Raw genomic sequence first — 20,581 nt, 5'->3', positions numbered from 1 at the left:
GCACCTGTAGTGTCTATTTCCTCACTTGAGGAAAACACAAATGTTACTGATGAAAATGCATGGTTGAAGGAATTGTATGTGACGGGCATATACAAAAGCCTCAAAGGACATCAAACCCTTTGTGATGTGCTCAAAAAGCAGATCTTGAACAGGAACCCGAGGAAAGAAGGAATTGCCTTTGAGAGGAAATTAAATGCCGATGGATCTTATTGGAAACCTGAGCAGTATCCCAAAACCTCATGGGTTGCTGCTACCGGGCCTCCTTTTGAACCATCTAATCTAACTGGCTTTTCATGTGAATTATCCTATTCCTCAGATGAGTCATTTGACTCCAACTACAAACTGTTCAAAAATCAATCTGGTGAAGTATTTGCTCGATATGTTGGAACTAACTGCAGGAATGGCCCTCCCTTGAGGAAAATCTGGGTTCCCAAAAGTTGTCTTGAAAATCTTCAGGTGAATGTCCTCATGACACCACCAATGAAGAATCTGAACCCCAGATCAAAATCCTCAGGAGGACCAAAGTCTTCAAGAGGATCAAAATCCTCAACTGGTCAAAACTATGCTCGTACTCGTGCTAATGCGTCTAACATGCAGGGAAACTACAAGGAATATGAATATGAGCGTTACTCTTCAAATCATTATGTTCATAAATCCTCAAACCAGTTCTCTGCATATTCATATGAGTACTTTAACCCCCCTACTGTTAAGAGAAGTGCATTAGCTTCAATGCCACCTTTCTCATATGGTGCTCGCAGGATGATGAATGCTTTGCCACCCCTTCAGATGTGGGTGGTGAAGAAATCGAACTAATCACTTCTGCAGGTCAGGTCTCCACATGAAAATCATCATGTGAAGAAATTGCTGGAGACCTGAGGAAATGCTTGATAGGATGCAAGCTAATGTTGATGAAATAGAAATATTTCACACGTCCTTATAATTCTGTTGTGATGAAATTCTTATCTAATGAAATTGATATCATATGCTTGAAATCTGAAGCATATGAGATGGTAAGCTGTACTAATTCATCTACAGGATGACAAACCCAAGAATACTGAGTGGGTTCTTGATAGTGGCTGCACACATCACATGACTGGTGATAAAAGCTTGCTGATGAATATGCCACTAACTCCATCACCTTTGAAGCAAATCACATATGCTGACAAAGGTAAAAGCAAGGTATTGGGACTTGGCAAAGTGGCTATTTCCAAGGATTGGCATATGGACAAAGTGATGCTTGTTGAATCCCTTGGTTTTAACCTCATGTCAGTCTTGATGCTTTGTGATCTTGATATGGTTGTTATCTTTGGTAGATATAGATCTGTAGTCATCATGGAATCTGACAGATTCAAAGTCTTCGAAGGTGTAAGAAGAGGGGATTTGTACATTGTTGATTTCTCTACAGGTCCTCAACTAGCCACTTGCTTACTAGCAAAAACCTCGGAAGGATGGATGTGGCACCGAAGACTAGGTCATGCAGGCATGAGGAATTTGCACACGCTCGCAAAGAAGAAGCATGTCATCGGCATTGAATCAGTCAAATTCCTCAAGGATCATCTCTGTGGTGCATGTGAATCTGGGAAAATGACCAGATCCAAGCATCCCTCGAAGACTATCATGACCACTACTCGTCCCTTCGAATTGCTTCATATGGATCTATTTGGACCTACTCACTATGCCACACTAACCAATGCAGCATCTTTATATGGCTTCGTCATAGTTCATGATTATTCCAGATATACATGGGTGCATATCATAGTGTATAAAACTGAAGTGCAGGAAATCTTCAAACGATTTTCTTCAAGGGCCTCGACAAACTTTGGCATCAAGATCAAACATATCACGAGTGATAATGGAACAAAGTTCAAAAACACTGGTCTTGATGATTATCTTGATGAACTTGGTATTACTCACGAATTATCTGCTCCTTATACTCCTCAATGGAATGGTGTCGTCGAAAGGAAGAACATGACTCTGGTTTAGATGGCAAGAACTATGCTTGAAGAATATCAGACTCCTCATCGCTTTTGGCCTGAAGCAATCAACACTGCATGCCATATCATCAACAGGGTATATCTTCACAAATTCCTCAAGAAAACCTCATATGAACTCCTCACTGATAAGAAACCCAATGTAAATTATTTCAAAGTCTTCGGTGCAAAATGCTGGATTAGAGATCCTCACCATAGCTCAAAATTTGCACCTAAGGCACATGAAGGTTTTATGCTTGGTTATGGAAAGGACTCGCACACCTACAGAGTCTTCAACAACTATCACAACAAAGTTGTTGAGACTGTAGATGTGCGATTCGATGAAACTAATGGCTCGCAAAGAGAGCAATTGCCTTCTGATCCAGATAAGCTGTCTCCTAAGGAAGCAATTAAGCTCAAACCTACTGAAGACATTGTCCCCACTGAGGAAATTGGTGAAGAAACGATCCCCATCACTGATGAAAATCAAGAAGATGCTCCTCAAGAAATTGCACCAGAACCACTTCCTCGGCCCAGACGAAATCCTCAACCAGCTCATCCGAGGATTGCAAATGAAGTAGAACTTGACAAAATCCTCAACGATATCAACGCGCCAGGTCCTCTCACTCGCTCAAAAGCTTCACACTTAGTTAACTTTTGTGGGCATTTTTCCTTTGTATCCATCACAGAACCCTCAAAAGTTGCTGAGGCTTTTCTGGAACCGGAGTGGATCCAAGCTATGCAAGACGAACTTCTTCAATTCAAGCTAAATGACGTATGGGAGCTCGTCAAACGACTAGATCCTCGCAAGCACAACATCATCGGCACCAAGTGGATGTTCCGAGACAAGCAAGATGAGGACGGTCAAGTGGTGAGGAACAAGGCACGACTTGTAGCCCAAGGCTACACCCAGGTTGAAGGAATAGATTTCGATGAAAATTTTGCACCTGTTGCTAGACTTGAAGCTATTAGAATACTACTTGCTTATGCAAATCATCATAACATCATCTTATATCAAATGGATGTGAAAAGTGCATTCCTCAATGGTAAGCTTGAGGAAGAAGTATATGTTGCTCAGCCCCCAGGTTTTGAGGATCCAAAGAATCCAGACAAAGTTTTCAGACTCAAAAAGGCTCTCTATGGTCTCAAGCAAGCCCCTCGGGCATGGTATGATACATGTAAGGAATTCCTCATGAAGAAAGGCTTCAAACCTGGTTCACTCGATCCAACTCTTTTCACTAAATCCTATGATAATGAGCTATTTGTGTGTCAAATATATGTCGATGATATCATATTTGGTTGTACTGACAAACGATAAAGTGATGAATTTGCTTACATGATGAGTGTAGAATATCAGATGTCTATGATGGGGAGCTGAAATTCTTCTTAGGTCTTCTAATTCGTCAACAACGCAATGGAATCTTCATATCACAGGAGAAATACCTCAAGGATGTTCTGAGGAAATTCGACATGCATGAATGCAAGGGTGCCAGGACTCCAATGCCTACCAACGGCCACCTCAGCACTGATGAAAATGGTAAAGATTTCGATCAGCAGGTATATCTCTCTATGATTGGCTCTTTATTGTATCTATGTGCATCTAGGCCAGATATAATGCTTAGTGTTTGCATGTGTGCACGTTTTCAAGCAAAACCGAAGGAATCACACCATAAGGCTGTGAAGCATATTCTTCGATACTTAGCTCACACACCAACACTAGGATTATGGTATCCCAAGGGCTCAAATCTTCATCTGGTAGGGTATTCTGATTCTGACTATGCTGGTGATCGTGTGGATCGCAAGTCAACTTCTGGCACATGCCATTTCCTCGGAAGATGACTAGTTTGCTGGTCCTCAAAGAAGCAGAACTGCGTATCACTCTCCACTGCCGAAGCTGAGTACATTGCTGCTGGTTCATGCTGTGCTCAATTACTATGGATGAAGCAAACCCTCAAGGACTACGGCATCAACATGAAGAATGTCCCTCTCTACTACGACAATGAGAGTGCAATCAAGATTGCATACAACCCAGTACAACACTTGAAGACCAAGCACATCCAGATTCGTCATCATTTTCTTCGGGACCATGTCCTCAAGGGCAATATCCTCATCGACCATGTGAAGACTGATGATCAACTGGCAGATATCTTCACTAAGCCCTTGGATGAGAAAAGGTTTTGCAAGTTGCGGTGTGAGCTAAATATCTTAGAATCTTCAAATGTTTTGTAAAAACATGCACACATCCTAACACTTATGCCAAATTGATGACTTAGATGTGCAACACATGATGAATCGATTTTCTTCAACTGATGAAGAATATCACTCTGAATGTGAAGAAATCAACGAAGAAATTGATTCTCACGGCCCTACGACAATTGTACGCGGCGTCTGTAATCAACATTCTTATATGGTGGGTCACGCCACGGCCCAACGTGAAATTCCTCAAGTTGTTTTTCTTCAAATATTCCATTTCCTCAAAATATGTTTTTCTTCAAAACCTTTGTTCTTCATTGTGACGATTTATCACAAAATCCTCAAGTTACTCAAATCTTCAAAAACACTTGATGACTTTCGTTTGACTAGATAGAGTGTGATTTCAAGTCCTCAACATCATTCACTTATAGCTAATTCTTCAAGTTGATATTTCCTCTAAGTGAATGTGATCGGACCCTACTTTCCCTCTATGCTATTCTCATCCAGTCTATTCGATTCTTCATATGCGTTCTACTTGAAACTTTGTTCAAAATCCTCACTGCATCCTTGTCAGCTGATGATTTTGTAACAGAAATCCTCAAATCTTCAAAAATTGTTTCTTTAATGCACAGTAACTGAACCCCACTTCCCACGTTCGGATAACCACGATCTCCACTATCTCCACTGCCTTGCTCGGGAACTACACGTGTCCTACGGAGACGTAGAGGCAGGGGTTGTTTGGTCCGAATTCTTTGCGCCAACAGTAACTGCCTGGCTATAAATATGTCCTTATCCCCCTCGACAAACACTTCTTCGCCCCATCGCTCTCCTGCTACAGAGAAAAGCACCGAACCCTAGCGCCACCGTTGGAAGTCTCGTCGCCGGTGAGGAAGAGCTTCACTGCCTCGACTTCTCCGTCGCCGGAACCACGTCGGAGTCGGACCATCTTCGTCCGCCGCAGCCGTAGACGTCCTCTGCCGCCGGGTTAGGGCGCATTGGACACACGGCCGAAGAGCTTCTCTACACAACTTTTTGTGTGTTCTTTGTGCGCGCCCTCAAGGGTAAATAAAAATCCCATTTTTACAGCAAGTTAGATCTACTATTTTACATCTCCTGTGCGAAATCTGTTTTTCCTCATGAATCGATATGCACTTGATTCCTCAAACACTGCCTATCACCACACCATTGATGAACTTCACTAAGCATCTAAGATTTTCACGAGATTCCTCAATTGTGTGAATTTTCGGATTTGTACAACTCTGGAACCCAAGAACAGTATGCTTAGGAAAATTCCTGAACCACTGGTTAAATTCCTCAACTGTCAAACTTTTTCATTTTCTTCAAATCTAAGAACGCATATGACCTCTCCAAATTCCTCGCAACTATACTTTGTTCACAGGTACAAACATGTTAGCTGATGAATCTCTCGGTTCTCATCACATTAACTCATTTGCAGCGTTTCTTGAAGAAAATCTTCAAGTCTCATCAGAATCCTCAAGAGTTCAATCTCATCAGCAAAATCCTCAGCTGAAGAAAATGGAGGATGACAGAAAGCAGAAGGGAGGAAAGAAACTTTAGCAGAACACAGCTTTGGATATCCGTGAGGATATTTACTTGGACTATTGCACACCTGATGAAAATGAAACAATGGCTAAGAGAAAGATTCGGCTGCAGAAGATAGAACACCGATGGGCTAAGGAATGGAAGGAATACAGGTTTGTAACTGCCAAGTATGCGAAGAAATTCGCCCTGAAGCCTCCTGGCAAACGGGCCCCACTTGAGGCTCATCAAGTAGCACATCCCTCAAGCCTCAAGACCCTTGATGATTATCCAGATGAGAAGGCCAAGCATTTGGCTAAGCTCAAGAAGCAGGCAGATGCTGCAGTGAGGAAATTCAATGAATCCTCAGCTGCTGCCTCAACTGCAGCTACTTCCTCTGCCACTGAGACCTCTGGTTCAACAATTCCTCAACCACAGTCTGTGCCGTCAAAACCAAGGGCTCCAAAGCCTCAAGAGAAGTCTGCTCAGGCATCAGTTACAAAACCCTCAACGCCAAGACCCTCAGCTCCAAAATCCTCAGCACCACCACCAAAGCCTCAAGAGATACCAGTACAGAACTCGGTCATGAAGCCACTGACCGCCACCTCCAGCTCCTCACTCCCGGCTGCAACCAGCTCGGAGACAAAGGCTTCACCACCTCCGGTGAAGACTCGGGTGTCTGCTGAAAGAATAACTCTGCCAAGCCCCAGTAAAATCATCACAGTCCCGTCTGCATCAGAGGGCAGTGATGAATATGACGATCAAACCCTACAAGCGATAATCAGAAACAAGCAGGAAAGGGTAGCTCAAGCATCAGGAAGCGCCATTCCTCTGGCCATGGACCCCAAGGTCCTCCTAGACTACATAAACATCTGGTATGAGGACCCAAACACTCTGCTTGATGATTTGAAACTTCCCCCTGGCATCAGCCACATGGTGGCCACTTTCATCAATGAAGCCAAGTGGAAAGAACAGCAAGCCAAGCAGGCCAAGGTTGCGAAGCTTAAAAAGGAGAAATTCCTGAAACATAATCTCCTCATCTTGACGCCTGATGCACTGGTGTCAACACAGGCTGAGTTGAAGAATTTGGCTGATAAGTACTCAAAGCTGTCAGATCGTCAGAGCCTCAAGAGAAATTTCATCAAGCTGGCCACTAAAGCTGTTGATGACTACAACAAGAAGGCTGCACCTCCAGCACCAACTCCCCAGCCCTTGATTGAAGAGCCAGCTGATGAATCTCCTCAAGCTGAGGAAATACACCAAGACAGCCGTGTGGATGTACCGGCTATTGAAGAAATCACCATGGAAAATCCAGCTGATGAACCTGCTGCAGCTGGTGAGACTGCCCCTGACCCAGCTGCTTCACCAAAGCAAGCTGATGACTCTGCTCCAGCTGGTTCCTCAAAGCTAGCTGAAGAATCTGTCGAGAGAACCCCTTCACCAAAAGCTTCAAATGTGAAGAAGATGACTCCGTCTGCATCAGACGTGAAGAAAACCAGGGCGGCTGAGAAGGAAGCCAAAAAGAGAAAGGCCTCCTCAGCAGAAGAAGAAACAGAGGCCAAGCGCCTCAAAGCGCTTGAAGATAATGCTCCACTGGACCCTGTGTCATGGTTTTTTCACAACAGATGTCCTCGTGAAAGGACTTAGTGTTGGAGCCATCGCACCTTGGTGGCGACTCAAAGGGGTTGAACGAGAGCGAGACAGAGATTTACCCAGGTTAGGCCCCTCGTGAGGAGGTAAAAGCCTACGTCCTGCTTTGTGTTGTATTGATGGAGTTTTGATTACAAGGAGGGCGTAACTCGCCTGACCTAGCTCTCGATGATTTCTAACCTGCCCTCTTCTTCCCTGGGACTCGCCTTTATATACAGGTCGAGTCCTTAGGGCTTACAAGGGTCCTTTCCTTTACACAAATCGTGACTCTTACGATCTCTAAGTCGCCATCTTTCCAAGGCTTGGAGACCTTCTCTATTATGGACTCTTTCCGGAAGTCGTAAACCGCCATACAACTTTCGGTCTTACCAGGCCAAGGCCCGAACCACATTTTAGATGAATCGCCAGCTTTGGTGACCCGACCCAACTAGGTCGGGTTATCAACAGATAGTATCCCCAACATTAGGCCCCAGATTGACTTGAATTTCCTTCACGCCAATATCCTTACTCAATTAGGGGTGATTCATCTTCACTCCTCTTATGCACCATGCACTTAAACCGCCATCTGTTGCGGAAAAACTTGAGTCGCCAAACCATTTCTTGTTGGCACCTCCTTATCCCTTGAATCCCGGAAAGGATAATGACGTAATCCCCAACGGATCCTTTGATATCGTTATCCCAAAAATTTCGGGGCGCCATCATGGCGAATCTTTATCTTTTGGTAGTTCCCGCTCATGGCGCCTCGATCCTAGCGCCCGACCTGATAAATAGGCGGGAGGAAGGGACTGGGCGCATTTCACCTACCTGTCTTGTCGCCCTTCTCTTCCCCACTATTGCAGCGAAAATCTCATCGCCACCCGAGAGCTCCGCCGCCACCCAAAGACCTCGTCGCCATCCGAAGGCTTCGGTGCCGCCCGAAGACTTCGTCGCCTCCGAACACCTCGTCGTGGCCGAGCAGTCTGTCGCCGTCGAGCACCTTGTCGCCACCGAACACCTCGTCGCCGTCGAACATCTCGTCGCCACCCGAGGTTTTCGCATCCGTCCGAGACCTTCGTCGCCGTCCGTGCAACGATGTGGCGAACCCTTCTTCGGACGTCTCCAGCCATATTCACCAGGTTAGCTTCCGCCTTTAAAAGCAGATCCAAGTTATTTCGAGGTTCATACCTACTGTGTTCTTGGTATCTCCCGAATGGCTTTATTTGTTCCTGATTAGTTGGCGGCAATGATAGCTAGCACAACAATGTTTCTCATACCTTTATTTGTTCGGCCTTGACTTGTATACTTAGAAAAGGGCTTCACCAAATCAACAACACTGTCCCCACTTTAGTCGCAGGTCGTTCTATCCAGACATTTTTTTGCATTCATTTCCATCTACCCAGTAGATCCATAATCTATCGCTTGTCAAGTGAAATCTGTTTATAGTCTCATACTTCACCATTTTGACAAATACTACTGATGCTCTGAAACATCTCTCCTTTAAGTAGCAAGAGTTTCATAAGTCGCCCTGGCAACCTGACCCGGACCTCCGTTGGCGGGTCATCAGGCAAATTGTTTGGCGAGTCAAATGAACTTGTTTCACCATTTTCAGTAGATGCTTGGTATGTCAATTCACCCGTAATTTTATCCCTTTGTAGCATGGGCGCTGTTTTCAAAAGTGACTGGCTCCCAACCAAGGTTAATGATGCTATACTCAATGATTATGTGAAAACAGGGAACCTGGACCCTCAAGAGGTTATTGGTTGGCGCACCGGGTTAGGAGAAGAAGTCCCCAACCCCAAGGAGGGAGAGATTGTTCTCTTTGTTGAACACCTTGAGAGGGGCTTTAAGCCGCCTGGATCGAAATTCCTCAGAGACGCCATGACTTTTATGAATGTCCGCCTCCAAGATCTAGGGCCCAACTCGATAAGCAATCTATGCCAGTTCCAGGTGTTTTGTGAGGCTTACTTGCGGATGGAACCCTCAGTTCCCTTATTCTGGTACTTCTTCCACTTGAATCGCCAAACAGAATTTCAGAATGGCCACAGCCTGGAGCTTGGTGGTGTCAACGTTCAGCACCGCAGGGATAGCTCATTCCCGTCACTCGCCATGCCAAGCCATCCCAAAGGCTGGGGCGAGTCTTGGTTTTACTGCCAGGAGACTTTGCCTGAAGGCGAGAACAAGCTTCTGGGTTATAGGGAAGATCGCCTTCCAACAAATTTCAAACTCCCAGACAAGCTCACCGAAGAAGAGGAGTCAGACTTTATCCCACTATTGTCCGAGTTAAGATCTTTGACAAACAACGGCCTTACTGGAGTTGACTTGATCCGCTGCTGGGTCGAATGGCGTATCCTCCCTTTAAGTCGCCGGGACGGGTTAATGTGTGAATTCGACAGCACCCTAGACCATCCTTAGTGCTACTTCCACACGGCTCTGACGGAAAATGATATTGTAACCATCATCAAGAAGCTGACCGGCGAACCCGCGGCAAAATGCGGCCAAATAGGTCTTAAACCTTTCTGCAAGATTAACCTGGCCCCAAAGGTAAATAACTTAACCCGCCTTTTGTTTTTTATTCCTTACGTCTTACTTGAAATATGAACTCTTATAAAATATGCCATTTCAGAAAGGTGATAAATTTTGGTCCAAGAGGCCAAAAAAGTCAACCATGAAGCAAGCTAGGCCGCCTACAAAGAAGAAATCCAAGGGCAAGGGCAAAGATGCCGTTACCGAGCCATCTGAAGCCGATGAATCCCAAGTCGGCGACGTACTTTCGGAGGTAAAAAATCCATCCTCTTTTAACTCGCCATCCATTACTGATAATTTTGTGTTTACACCTCTGTATCTCTTGTGTAGAATGAAGACAATGAAAGCCAAGAGGATTCTGTAGAGGTAATTTCTGTTTCCTCCGACTCATCTCCTTGTCAACCTAAGCCGGCCAGGCGAATTTGTGGGAAAGTTCCCTTCTCACACCCAAATGCTTGTTTGGATCCAAATTTTCTTCTGAAGAAAGCACAACATGCCTCAAATCGGAAAACTCAAAGTCATTCTGGAGACCTGGTGTCCGGATTACCAACAAGAAACAAGAAAAGGAAAAATGAGGTATCTTTTAATAACACTTCTTCAGGTCCTTTTGGATCGCGTTTGTAACTCGCTCATATCTTCGAAGTATAATTTTTTGCAAAGTTCTCCTCCCACATGTGGGGACTCAGTGATATCGGCACTTCCACCGATGATCCGTGTCCCTGCGTAAGCATTTGATAATATTTACCTTTAGTCTGATGGTGATAATATCCATTCATTTAAACGTACCCCCTTCTCCTTTCACGGCACATGCGAAGAAAAGGAAAACTGGCGGGTCAACTCCCATTACAACTTCAGAGCCTATCGAAAAATCGGCGCCGATCCAGGATAACCCGGACCAAGACAAACCTGAAGATCAAGTGGATCTCCCCAAATCTCCCAAGGAAACCATGGAAGCGCCTAACCCGCCAAGTCCATTGACAACAGCAGAAGACCCGGACGCTGTAGTTATCACCGGTACCCGCTTCTCTAAACCGTCCACAACGGTTTTATTGAAGCATGTATCATCATCAGCTCAACATGTTCTTGAGCATGAACTTTCCAAGGCTAAGCTCTCCCAATATGAGAATCTCGAATTCAAAGAACTTTGCTCTGGCTTTGCAAGTCGCCTGGAGGCGAGTTATGAGATGGAGAAGAGCCTGCTTCGAATGCTGAAGAACAAACATGAGGTACGTTTTGTTGTACACTGTATTATCCTCATTAACCTCCAAGGGCCCGGTCATCAGTAAAAAGATGAGCCGGGTCTTGATGATTGAAAAACTTTCGACCTGTAACCCCCAAGGGCCCGGTCATCAGTAAAAAGATGAGCCGGGTCTTGATAATTGAAAAACTTTCGACCTGTAACCCCCAAGGGCCGGGTCATCAGTAAAAAGATGAGTCGGGTCTTGATAATTGAAATTTTTTGACCTGTAACCTCCAAGGACCGGGTCATCAGTAAAAAGATGAGTCGGGTCTTGATAATTGAAACAATTTCGACCTGTAACACCCAAGGGCCGGGTCATCAGTAAAAAGATGAGCCGGGTCTTGATACTGTATAATTTTGTCTAAAAAATTATACATTAGCCCCCAAGTGTCAGGGTTGTTGCTTGCAATAATTATGAGACTTGCCCCTTAACTATATGTTTCAACAGGAATCACTTATCCAAACTGAATCAACACTTGGCGACTTGAAGAAAAGTTTAACCGATCAGCCGGATGCCCGGACAAAATCAGAAGAGAAGTATCAACTGATCTTATCTGAGGTGGAGAAGCTAAAAGCCGACTTAAAAAGGGCTCAAGCTGATCAAGATGCTTTAACAAAACGAGCAGAAAAAGCTGAAGCCAAGTTGGATACTGTGCAACAGGAGCTGTCCGGCTTAAAGCGACATATCTCAAACATGGCGCAAGCTGTCTTCGGTAAAAACCAACTCTTGACCTTTGTAAACAAATAGCTTTGTATAAATCGCTGACTATCATTACCTCTTATACAGGTCCGAGAGCCACCAACCTTCATGATGATTGCGTCCTGAAGCTGAAGGAGATTTACACGTTGACGGAGCAGCTGTATACCGAGAGTGTGCTGACCGTGAAAGCAGTGATGGGCGCCAATGAACCTATAACATCAATAAAGAAGATGCTTGGCTACTTATCTACTCTTCCTCCTCAAATTGGCGAGTTAACTCGGTCAGCCGCCCGGAAAGGAGCACTGACTACACTGAGTCGGTGCTTAGCATATGCTCTAGAAATAAGCCCAGAAGAAGTAGCGGCGGGCTTTCCTCAACTCAAGGATGACGGGTCAGAATTCGCTGAAGAGGACTACCAGCGTGTTGTCAAAGACTCCCGTTTGGCGGCGACTCAGCTTGCTGCAAGCTTGGATTTATCAAAATACCAAGCCGCCTACGACAACAAAAACAAGAAGGTTAACCCGCCAACCTTTGTGACGACCAGCTTAACTCCGCGTCGACCCAAGAATCCTTTTGACTTGGAAGCGGATCTCTCATCAGTGCTAAACGATAAAGATGAGTTCGCCGCGCTATCCAAGTGTAACTGGGTACTGGGCGACTTGCAAATTGAAGTCGGCCAAAGCTCACAGCAGGCTGATCCAAGGGCATCAGTAGAATAACACTTCATAGATTTGGCCACGAGAGCCATGTAATAAGTCTCTTTAGGAATCAAACTGCTTCTGTGATATCTCAAAAAATCCTTATGTCGCCCTTAAGGCGTTTTGAAATGCTTGATCCGCCGTTTGAGGCATTTATTATGATACTTGACCCGCCATTGAGGCGTTTTATGATGCTTGATCCGCCATGCTAGAGTGATTTTGATCATCAACCTGTTTTAACCTTGAAAACATATATCAAACTATCTCAGTGAGTAATGGGTGATAACAAATAGCAATCGCCCCAAGATATTTTGAGGCGAGTCAGAAAAAAGTCTGAAAAACCTTGTGGCCGTGCCAGGGAGGTAAAAAATAGCAATTTCGTGGGCTCATCAGGTCGCGACAGGATAGGGCGAGTTAAACAAACTCAAGCGCCACCCAAGGGAGACTTTTGTATCAAAAGCTCAAGTATTAAGACCGGCTGATCAGGCACAAGTCAAGCTTCAGTGAAGCGGGTTCAATGAACCAATGGTTTCTCTATTTTCCATGTGAGGCACTTGCCGGTACCAGACATGTTTTAACCAAGGCAAGTTCAGGGTCCATGAGCGGAATAACTCGCCAAGAGTTCATGGGTCCATATGGCGATTCGGCCAACACACAGTCCAGTATTACCATTTGCAATGCGGTAATTTTTCGCAGGCCAAATGGGTAGTAAGGCTGATCTCAGTGAGAGGAAGCCCCCAAGTGACCTATGATTAAGGGAAAGACCGTCATAGGATTGTAGAAGCGTATACGCTATTACCACAAAACGACTTGGGAACACACTGTCCTTAAGTAAGTCGGTCTAATCCACAGAATCATATAAGGCGCCTATGTTTGAATCGCGCGCTTGTGGCGACTTCGATCCTCTTTGGCTTATCGATACCCAGTTTTGTAATAAGCGCATCGTGGCGACTTAAGCTCTTTGGTATGGATAGCGTCCATGTTTGGGCGACTTGTTGATGAAAGAATAAAGATCCATACCTTTCAATAAGATGAATTAGCACGAAAGCCCCCAAGTCGGGAGGCGTTTTAATTTTATTGCTTTATAAGAAATGAAAAACTTACAAAACGTAGAGCTTAATAGCTCAAGTGTAATAAGGCCAGAAGTGGGCAATATTCCAGGGGCGAGTCGACTCAGCCTCCGTGGTTGGCCGATCAGGCCGTAGATCCACCAGATAGTAAGACCCGTTGCGAAGGTTTTTGCTGACGACGAATGGTCCTTCCCATGGTGGTGATAACTTATGCATGCCAGTGCGATCTTGTATCAGCCGAAGCAATAAGTCGCCTTCCTGAAAGGTTCGGCTCTTGACCCGGCAGCTGTGATAACGCCGTAAATCCTGCTGATAAATGGCCGATCGGGCTGCAGCCAAATCACGCGCTTCCTCTAAGGCGTCCAAAGAGTCTTGACGCGCCAGTTCGTTGTCCTGTTCCACATAAGCGGTGACTCGAGGCGAGTCATGCCTTATGTCAGTGGGAAGAACGGCTTCTGCTCCATAGACCAGAAAGAAAGGGGTAAAATCCCTAGACCGGTTCGGGGTGGTCCGGATGCTCCATAGCACCGAAGGCAACTCCTCAACCCAACACCCCGGGGTTCGTTCCAAGGGAACCATGAGTCGGGGCTTGATTCCCCACAAAACTTCCTGGTTCGCCCGCTCCGCCTGTCCATTAGATTGTGGGTGAGCAACCGCAGAAACATCAAGCCGGATGTGCTCACGATGGCAAAACTCCTGCATCGCCCCTTGAGACAAATTAGTGCCATTATCAGTAATGATACTGTGCGGATATCCAAACAGGAAGATCAATTTTTTCAAGAATTTGACCGCTGTCTCTGCATCGCAAGCTCCAACAGGCTCTGCCTCAACCCACTTGGTGAATTTATCAACCGCCACCAGCAAATGGATTTTCTTGTTGGATGACATCTTAACGGGGCCAACCATGTCTAACCCCCAGACCGCGAAAGGCCAAGTGATGGGTATCATCCTTCGTTCTTGAGACGGCACATGAGCATGTCGCCCATAACGCTGGCATCCATCGCATTGGCGAACTATTTCCTCTGCATCTGCATGGGCTGTCAACCAAAAGAAACCATGACGGAACGCCTTTGAAACCAAGGAACGTGACGCGGCGTGATGCCCACAATCTCCGGAATGAATGTCATTTCGAATTATGCACCCTTCTTCGGAGGAAACACATCTTTGAAAAACCCCGGAAGCGCTTCGCTTATATAGTTCGCCATTGATGATCACCATGAATTTGCTTCGGCGAATGATTTGGCGAGCCAACACTTCATCCGTAGGTAACTCGCCTCGGGCGAGATAGGCCAGATATGGAAGAACCCAATCCGGCGTAACGTGAAGAGCCGCCACGAACTGGGACTCGGGATCTGGTATCGCCAACTCCTCCTTTGAAGGCAAACTTACAGAAGGATTATGCAAAGTATCCAGAAAAACATTGGGGGGAACCGGCTTTCGTTGGGAACCGAGACGTGAAAGGGCATCAGCTGCCTCGTTAAGGCGCCGGTCAATGTGATCAACCTGATAGCCATGGAAATGACCTGCCACATCGGACACAGCCCTCCTGTAAGTCGCCATCACGGGGTTCCAAGAATCCCAAGTGCCTGAAACTTGCTGAGCCACCAGATCAGAGTCACCAAAACATCTGACCCGCGTAAGGTTCATCTCCTTGGCGAGTCGCAAGCCGTGAAGTAAAGCTTCGTATTCCGCAGCATTGTTGGTACATGGAAACATGAGTCGGAGGACGTAACAGAATTTGTCTCCTTGAGGAGATACCAGCACCACGCCAGCCCCGGAGCCTTCCAACTGTCTAGATCCGTCAAAATAAATAGTCCAATATGTAAGATCAGGCCGGTCTTCCGGGACCTGTAACTCGGTCCAATCATTGACGAAATCAACCAGGGCCTGAGATTTGATAGCCGTGCGAGGGGTGTACCGCACGTGGTGCGGCCCAACTTCAATCGCCCACTTGGCAATCCGCCCTGTCGCCTCCCGATTCTGGATGATGTCCCCGAGGGGAGCGGAACTAACCACCGTGATGGGATGCTCTTGAAAATAATTTTTAAGCTTCCGGCTTGCCATAAACACCCCATACACTAATTTCTGCCAGTGTGGGTATCGCTGCTTGGAAAGAGCTAGCACCTTGCTGATAAAATACACCAGACGCTGCACAGGGTATTCCTTTCCTTCCTCCTTCCTTTCAACGACCACCGCCACACTCACCGCTTTGGAGTTTACTGCAATATATAAAAGCATGGGCTCTTTCTCAGTCGAGGCGGCCAAGACCGGCGGGTTGACCAGTTGCCGTTTTAAGGCTTCGAAAGCTTCATCGGCTTCATTTGTCCAAACAAAATGGCCAGATTTCTTTAGCAATTGATAAAGGGGAATAGCCTTTTCTCCTAGGCGGCTTATGAAGCGACTTAAGGCCGCAATGCGACCCGTCATCCACTGGACTTGATTAACATTCGCTGGATTCCCAAGGGAGGTAACCGCTTCGATCTTGTCCGTGTTAGCTTCGATGCCGCGCTCAGACACCAGGAAGCCCAACAACTTCCCTGCAGGAACACCAAAGACACACTTGGTGGGATTCAGCTTCATCTGATATACCCGCAGATTATCAAAAGTTTCCTTGAGATCTTCCAATAGCATTTCCCTCCGGTGGGGTTTAACCATAATTTCATCGACATAGGCATGGACGTTGCATCCGATTTGGCCACGGAGGCAACTTTGGATGCAGCGTTGATAAGTCGCCCCTACACTCTTTAGTCCGAATGGCATGGACACATAGCAAAAAGCCCCAAAGGGGGTTATAAAAGCTGTTTTCTCTTGATCCTCCACGGCCATCTTGATTTGGTGATATCCAGAATAAGCGTCCAAGAAGCAGAAACGTTCGCATCCCGCCACTGAGTCAATAATTTGGTCGATGCGGGGAAGAGCGAAAGGATCCTTTGGACAAGCTCTGTTAAGGTCGGTGTAATCAATGCACATATGGAAGGTACCATTCTTCTTGAGCACCAAGACCGGGTTAGCCAACCATTTGGGGTGAAAAACCTCTACGATGAATCCGGCAGCCAAGAGATGGGCAACTTCCTCCCCGATTGCCTTGCGTCGTTCCTCATTGAACCTACGCAGATATTGCTGGATAGGTTTTGCCTTTGGGTCTACATTAAGATGGTGCTCAACAAATTCTCTCGACACACCAGGCATGTCAGAAGGTTTCCATGCGAAGATGTCCCGATTCTCAAGGATGAATTCGATGAGTGCGCTTTCCTATTTGGGATCCAGACCCATCCCAATAGTGAACTGCTTGGTTGAGTCGCCAGGGACGAAATCCACCGTTTTAGTGTCATCTGTTGGCTTGAACTTGAGGGGCGGCTCAACATCTCTCATTGGCTTTTTTAGGGGTGACATATCAGCCGGATCAACATTGGCCTGGTGGTATTTGAGCTCCTCCGCAGGACAAGCGACTTCTGCGTAAGCCGCATCCCCTTCTTCACATTCTCTTGCAATCCTCCTATCACCATCAACAGTGATGGGTCCCTTAGGGTCAGGCATCTTGAGTTTAAGGTAAACGTAGCATGGGCGAGCCATGAACCGGGCGTAAGCCGGCCGCCCAAACAGCGCATGATAGGGGCTTTTTAACTTGACCACCTCAAGCATCAGCGACTCACTCCTGTAATTAGATGTTGTTCCAAATGCAACTGTGAGCCTGACTCGGCCTATTTGGTACGCCGATTTGCCTGGGACGATTCCGTGGAACACCGTGGTTGAAGGCATCAAATCTTTCTCCAACAGGTTCATCCTTTGGACAGTGTCGAAGTACAAAATGTTGATGCTGCTGCCACCATCCATCAGTACCTTTGACAGGGTATATCCCCCAACTTGGGGAGCCACGACCAACGCTAAGTCACCGGGATTGTCAACTCTTGGCGGGTGATCCTCCCTACTCCATGATATGATCTGCTCGGACCGGTGGAGGTATCTAGGGAGTGCCGGCTCAGACACACTGTACGCTCGGCGACTCACCTTTTTATCACGCCTGCAAGCATTGGTGGTGAAAACGTGGTACTGCCCATTGCTTAACTTCTTGGGATTGCTGCGGAAGCCGCCATTATCATCCTTCCCCTGTGAAGCCCCCTGTGGGGGTGGTTGCTGAAAAACTCCAGGCGGGTTATTACCGTCGCTGGTGATGCACCGGATACTGGCCCCTACTTGGCTGCGAGCCATCCTGAGCCCCAGGCTCGGGAAAAATGTCGAAGGGGTTCTGGCGTTGATTGGGTGCGCCGAACTGTTCCTGCCATTGGTCCGGGTCACCGCTTTGCCCTTTTTTGATCGCCTCCGCCCGAAACTCTCGCATCACGTAACAGTCCTCCCAGGAATGAGTCGCCGGTCCGTCTGCCATGGCGTGGTACGGGCAGGGGCCCTTGAGTAACTCATTGTAGTTGCGCGGCTTTTTGCCACTGTAACCCCTACTTTTCTTCTGGCGCTGGTTGCCATTATTGGTGTTGGTATTGGCGACTAAGTCCGAAGACTCTTCCTGCTGCCTTCTCTTACTATTCGCTCCCTAATTATGACGGGTATGATTTTTGGAACCGGGTATGATTTTTGGATGACTCGCCCTTTCTTGGCGAGTTAGTTTTACCACCATCCTCGTCGGGATATTTGGTGTCGTCCGCCTCAGTGTACCTAGTGAGGGTGTCCATTAGCTCCCCCATGTCTTGGACCTTTCGCTTGAGTCACCCCAACTTTTGCACCAAAGGCTCATAGTGGCAATTGTGCTCGAGGATCAACATAGCCTGAGCCGCCGTAATACCGTCTGACGAGTGAATGACTTCTGCGACCCGCCGCGACCAGTGGTGGGCCGATTCATCCGGGCATTGGATTCAGTGCTGCAGATCGACTATTGTCATCGGACGCTTGCAGGTTCCTTGAAAGTTTTTGATGAAACACTCTTTCAATTCAGCCCAAGTCTGGATGGAGTTGGGAGGCAAGTTCTTTAACCAAGGACGCGCCGTCCCTTCGAGCATCATTGTGAAGTATCTGGCACAAACTGCTTCGCTTACATCGAGCATGTCCATGGCGATTTCATAACTCTCGACCCACGACGCCGGCTCAAGGTCCGGAGTGTAGTTAGGCACCTTTCTTGGCCCTTTAAAATCTTTGGGCATTCGCTCGTTGCGAAGGGCGGGGGCCAAGCACGGCACCCCCACTTGTCTGCCGCTCCAAACAAGAGGCGCTGGGGCGACTTGGATGTCCGGGTGATCCCGACCTGGCGGGTCTCGATGATCAGGTGAGTTGTCCTGGGGGAAGGGCCGCGGTCCGCTGGTTATAGCGGGCTGATCCTCTGGCCGACTCCTGGTGCGGCTTGCCTGGGGAGTGGAATGCAGCCTATCTAGGCTGTGTGAGAACTGGGCGTTTTGAACCACCGCCGTCTTCAACATCTCAATGGCGTTCCTCGCCTCTATCTCGGTAGGAGTATTGCCGTGAATCGGAAGGGATTCCAAATAGCGAGTTGCGGCAAGGACGTTGTCCACCGGGTTGGAAAAGTGACCTTGAGGTGTCTGGAATCGGGGAACGCGATCCACAGCTGGCTGAAATGGCGGGTTTGGTGGCTGGCCCGGCCCACCCCCCGGGGCGGCTCCCGCCCCGGGAGTTCGCGGAGTGTCGAACAGGCGGGTCGGGTTGAGATCAGGGGCAGGCGACCCTGGTGCCTCCGTTGATGGACGGCGTCAGACATGCGCTGGTGCCTTTCGAGCCGCCAGTTATCGGTATTCAAGCGAGCTATCTCAACAGTAATTTGAGCTTGCCGGGTCTCGATCCTGGCGGACTCCACCTCGGCGTCCCGCTGAGCCTTTGCCACCCCTTCTCTTAGGTTCGTCAATTCCGTGTTTACCGCCTCCTGGTTTTCCGGTGTGATGGGGGTCGCCATGAGCCTTGTTATTTCCGCTGCTAACTCCACCAAAATCACGGCCGGGCTTCTAGACGTCTCGCCAGTTCCAACTCCGCCTGCCGGGTTTGGCGAGGGTTGAGTCGCCCTGCCATGTAAACGGCGATCTGACGGCGAGTCTGGTCAAGAACTTCGGGGTCCATGGCCAGTGACAAGCCCCCAAGGCAGCCCCCGTGCAGAGACTGGATTGAATCTGAATCGCCCATGGACGATTCGTCATCAGTGTTGACGGGCGTGGTTTCGTGGGTCGCTGAGTTTTCTGCTTGCTCAGATACCTGCGTAAATCCAACAAAGACCGGGTGGGTTAGGTTTGGCATCACAACTGGGCGGACGTACCTAGCCGGCTCGACGATGTCAGAGGAGGTGTCCGGGACAGGCATGGGCGATCCAATCATGCCGATGAAAACGCTGATCTTGCCGAAGGGGACCCTTTAACCAGATTCGAACGAATCCGCCTCGAGCCCCCATAGCAAGTTGTTGATGTAGTACTTCCCACGGCGGCTCCGAGTCATGAGCCCCGTCGCGTAGCTCCCAAACCCTGGTAGGGCTCCCTTTGAGAAGTCAACTCCACCGTGCGCAGGCCCCACGGTGGGCGCCAACTGTCGTGGTTTCCTCAGATCCCTGCATGAATCCAACAAAGACCGGGTGGGTTAGGTTTGGCGTCACGACCGGGCGGACGTACCTGGCCGGCTCGACGATGTCGGAGGAGGTGTCCGGCTCAGGCACGGGCGATCCAATCATGCCGATGAAAACGCTGATCTTGCCGAAGGGGACCCTGTAACCAGATTCCATCGAATCCTCCTCGGGCCCCCATAGCAAGTTGTTGAGGTAGTACTTCCCACGACGGCTCCGGGTCATGAGCCCCATCACGTAGCTCCCAAACCCTGGTAGGGCTCCCTTTGAGAACTCAACTCCACCCTGTGTAGGACCCACGGTGGGCGCCAACTGTCGTGGTTTCCTCAGATCCCTACGTGAATCCAACAAAAATCGGGTGGGTTAGGTTTGGCGTCACGACCGGGCAGACGTACCTGGCCGGCTCGATGATGTCGGAGGAGGTGTCCGGCTCAGGCACGGGCGATCCAATCATGCC

Source organism: Hordeum vulgare, chromosome 3H (assembly GCF_904849725.1).
Source record: "Hordeum vulgare subsp. vulgare chromosome 3H, MorexV3_pseudomolecules_assembly, whole genome shotgun sequence".
Lineage (NCBI taxonomy): Eukaryota > Viridiplantae > Streptophyta > Magnoliopsida > Poales > Poaceae > Hordeum > Hordeum vulgare.
The sequence above is the reverse complement of the archived record's forward strand: the minus strand, read 5'-3'. Positions refer to the sequence as shown.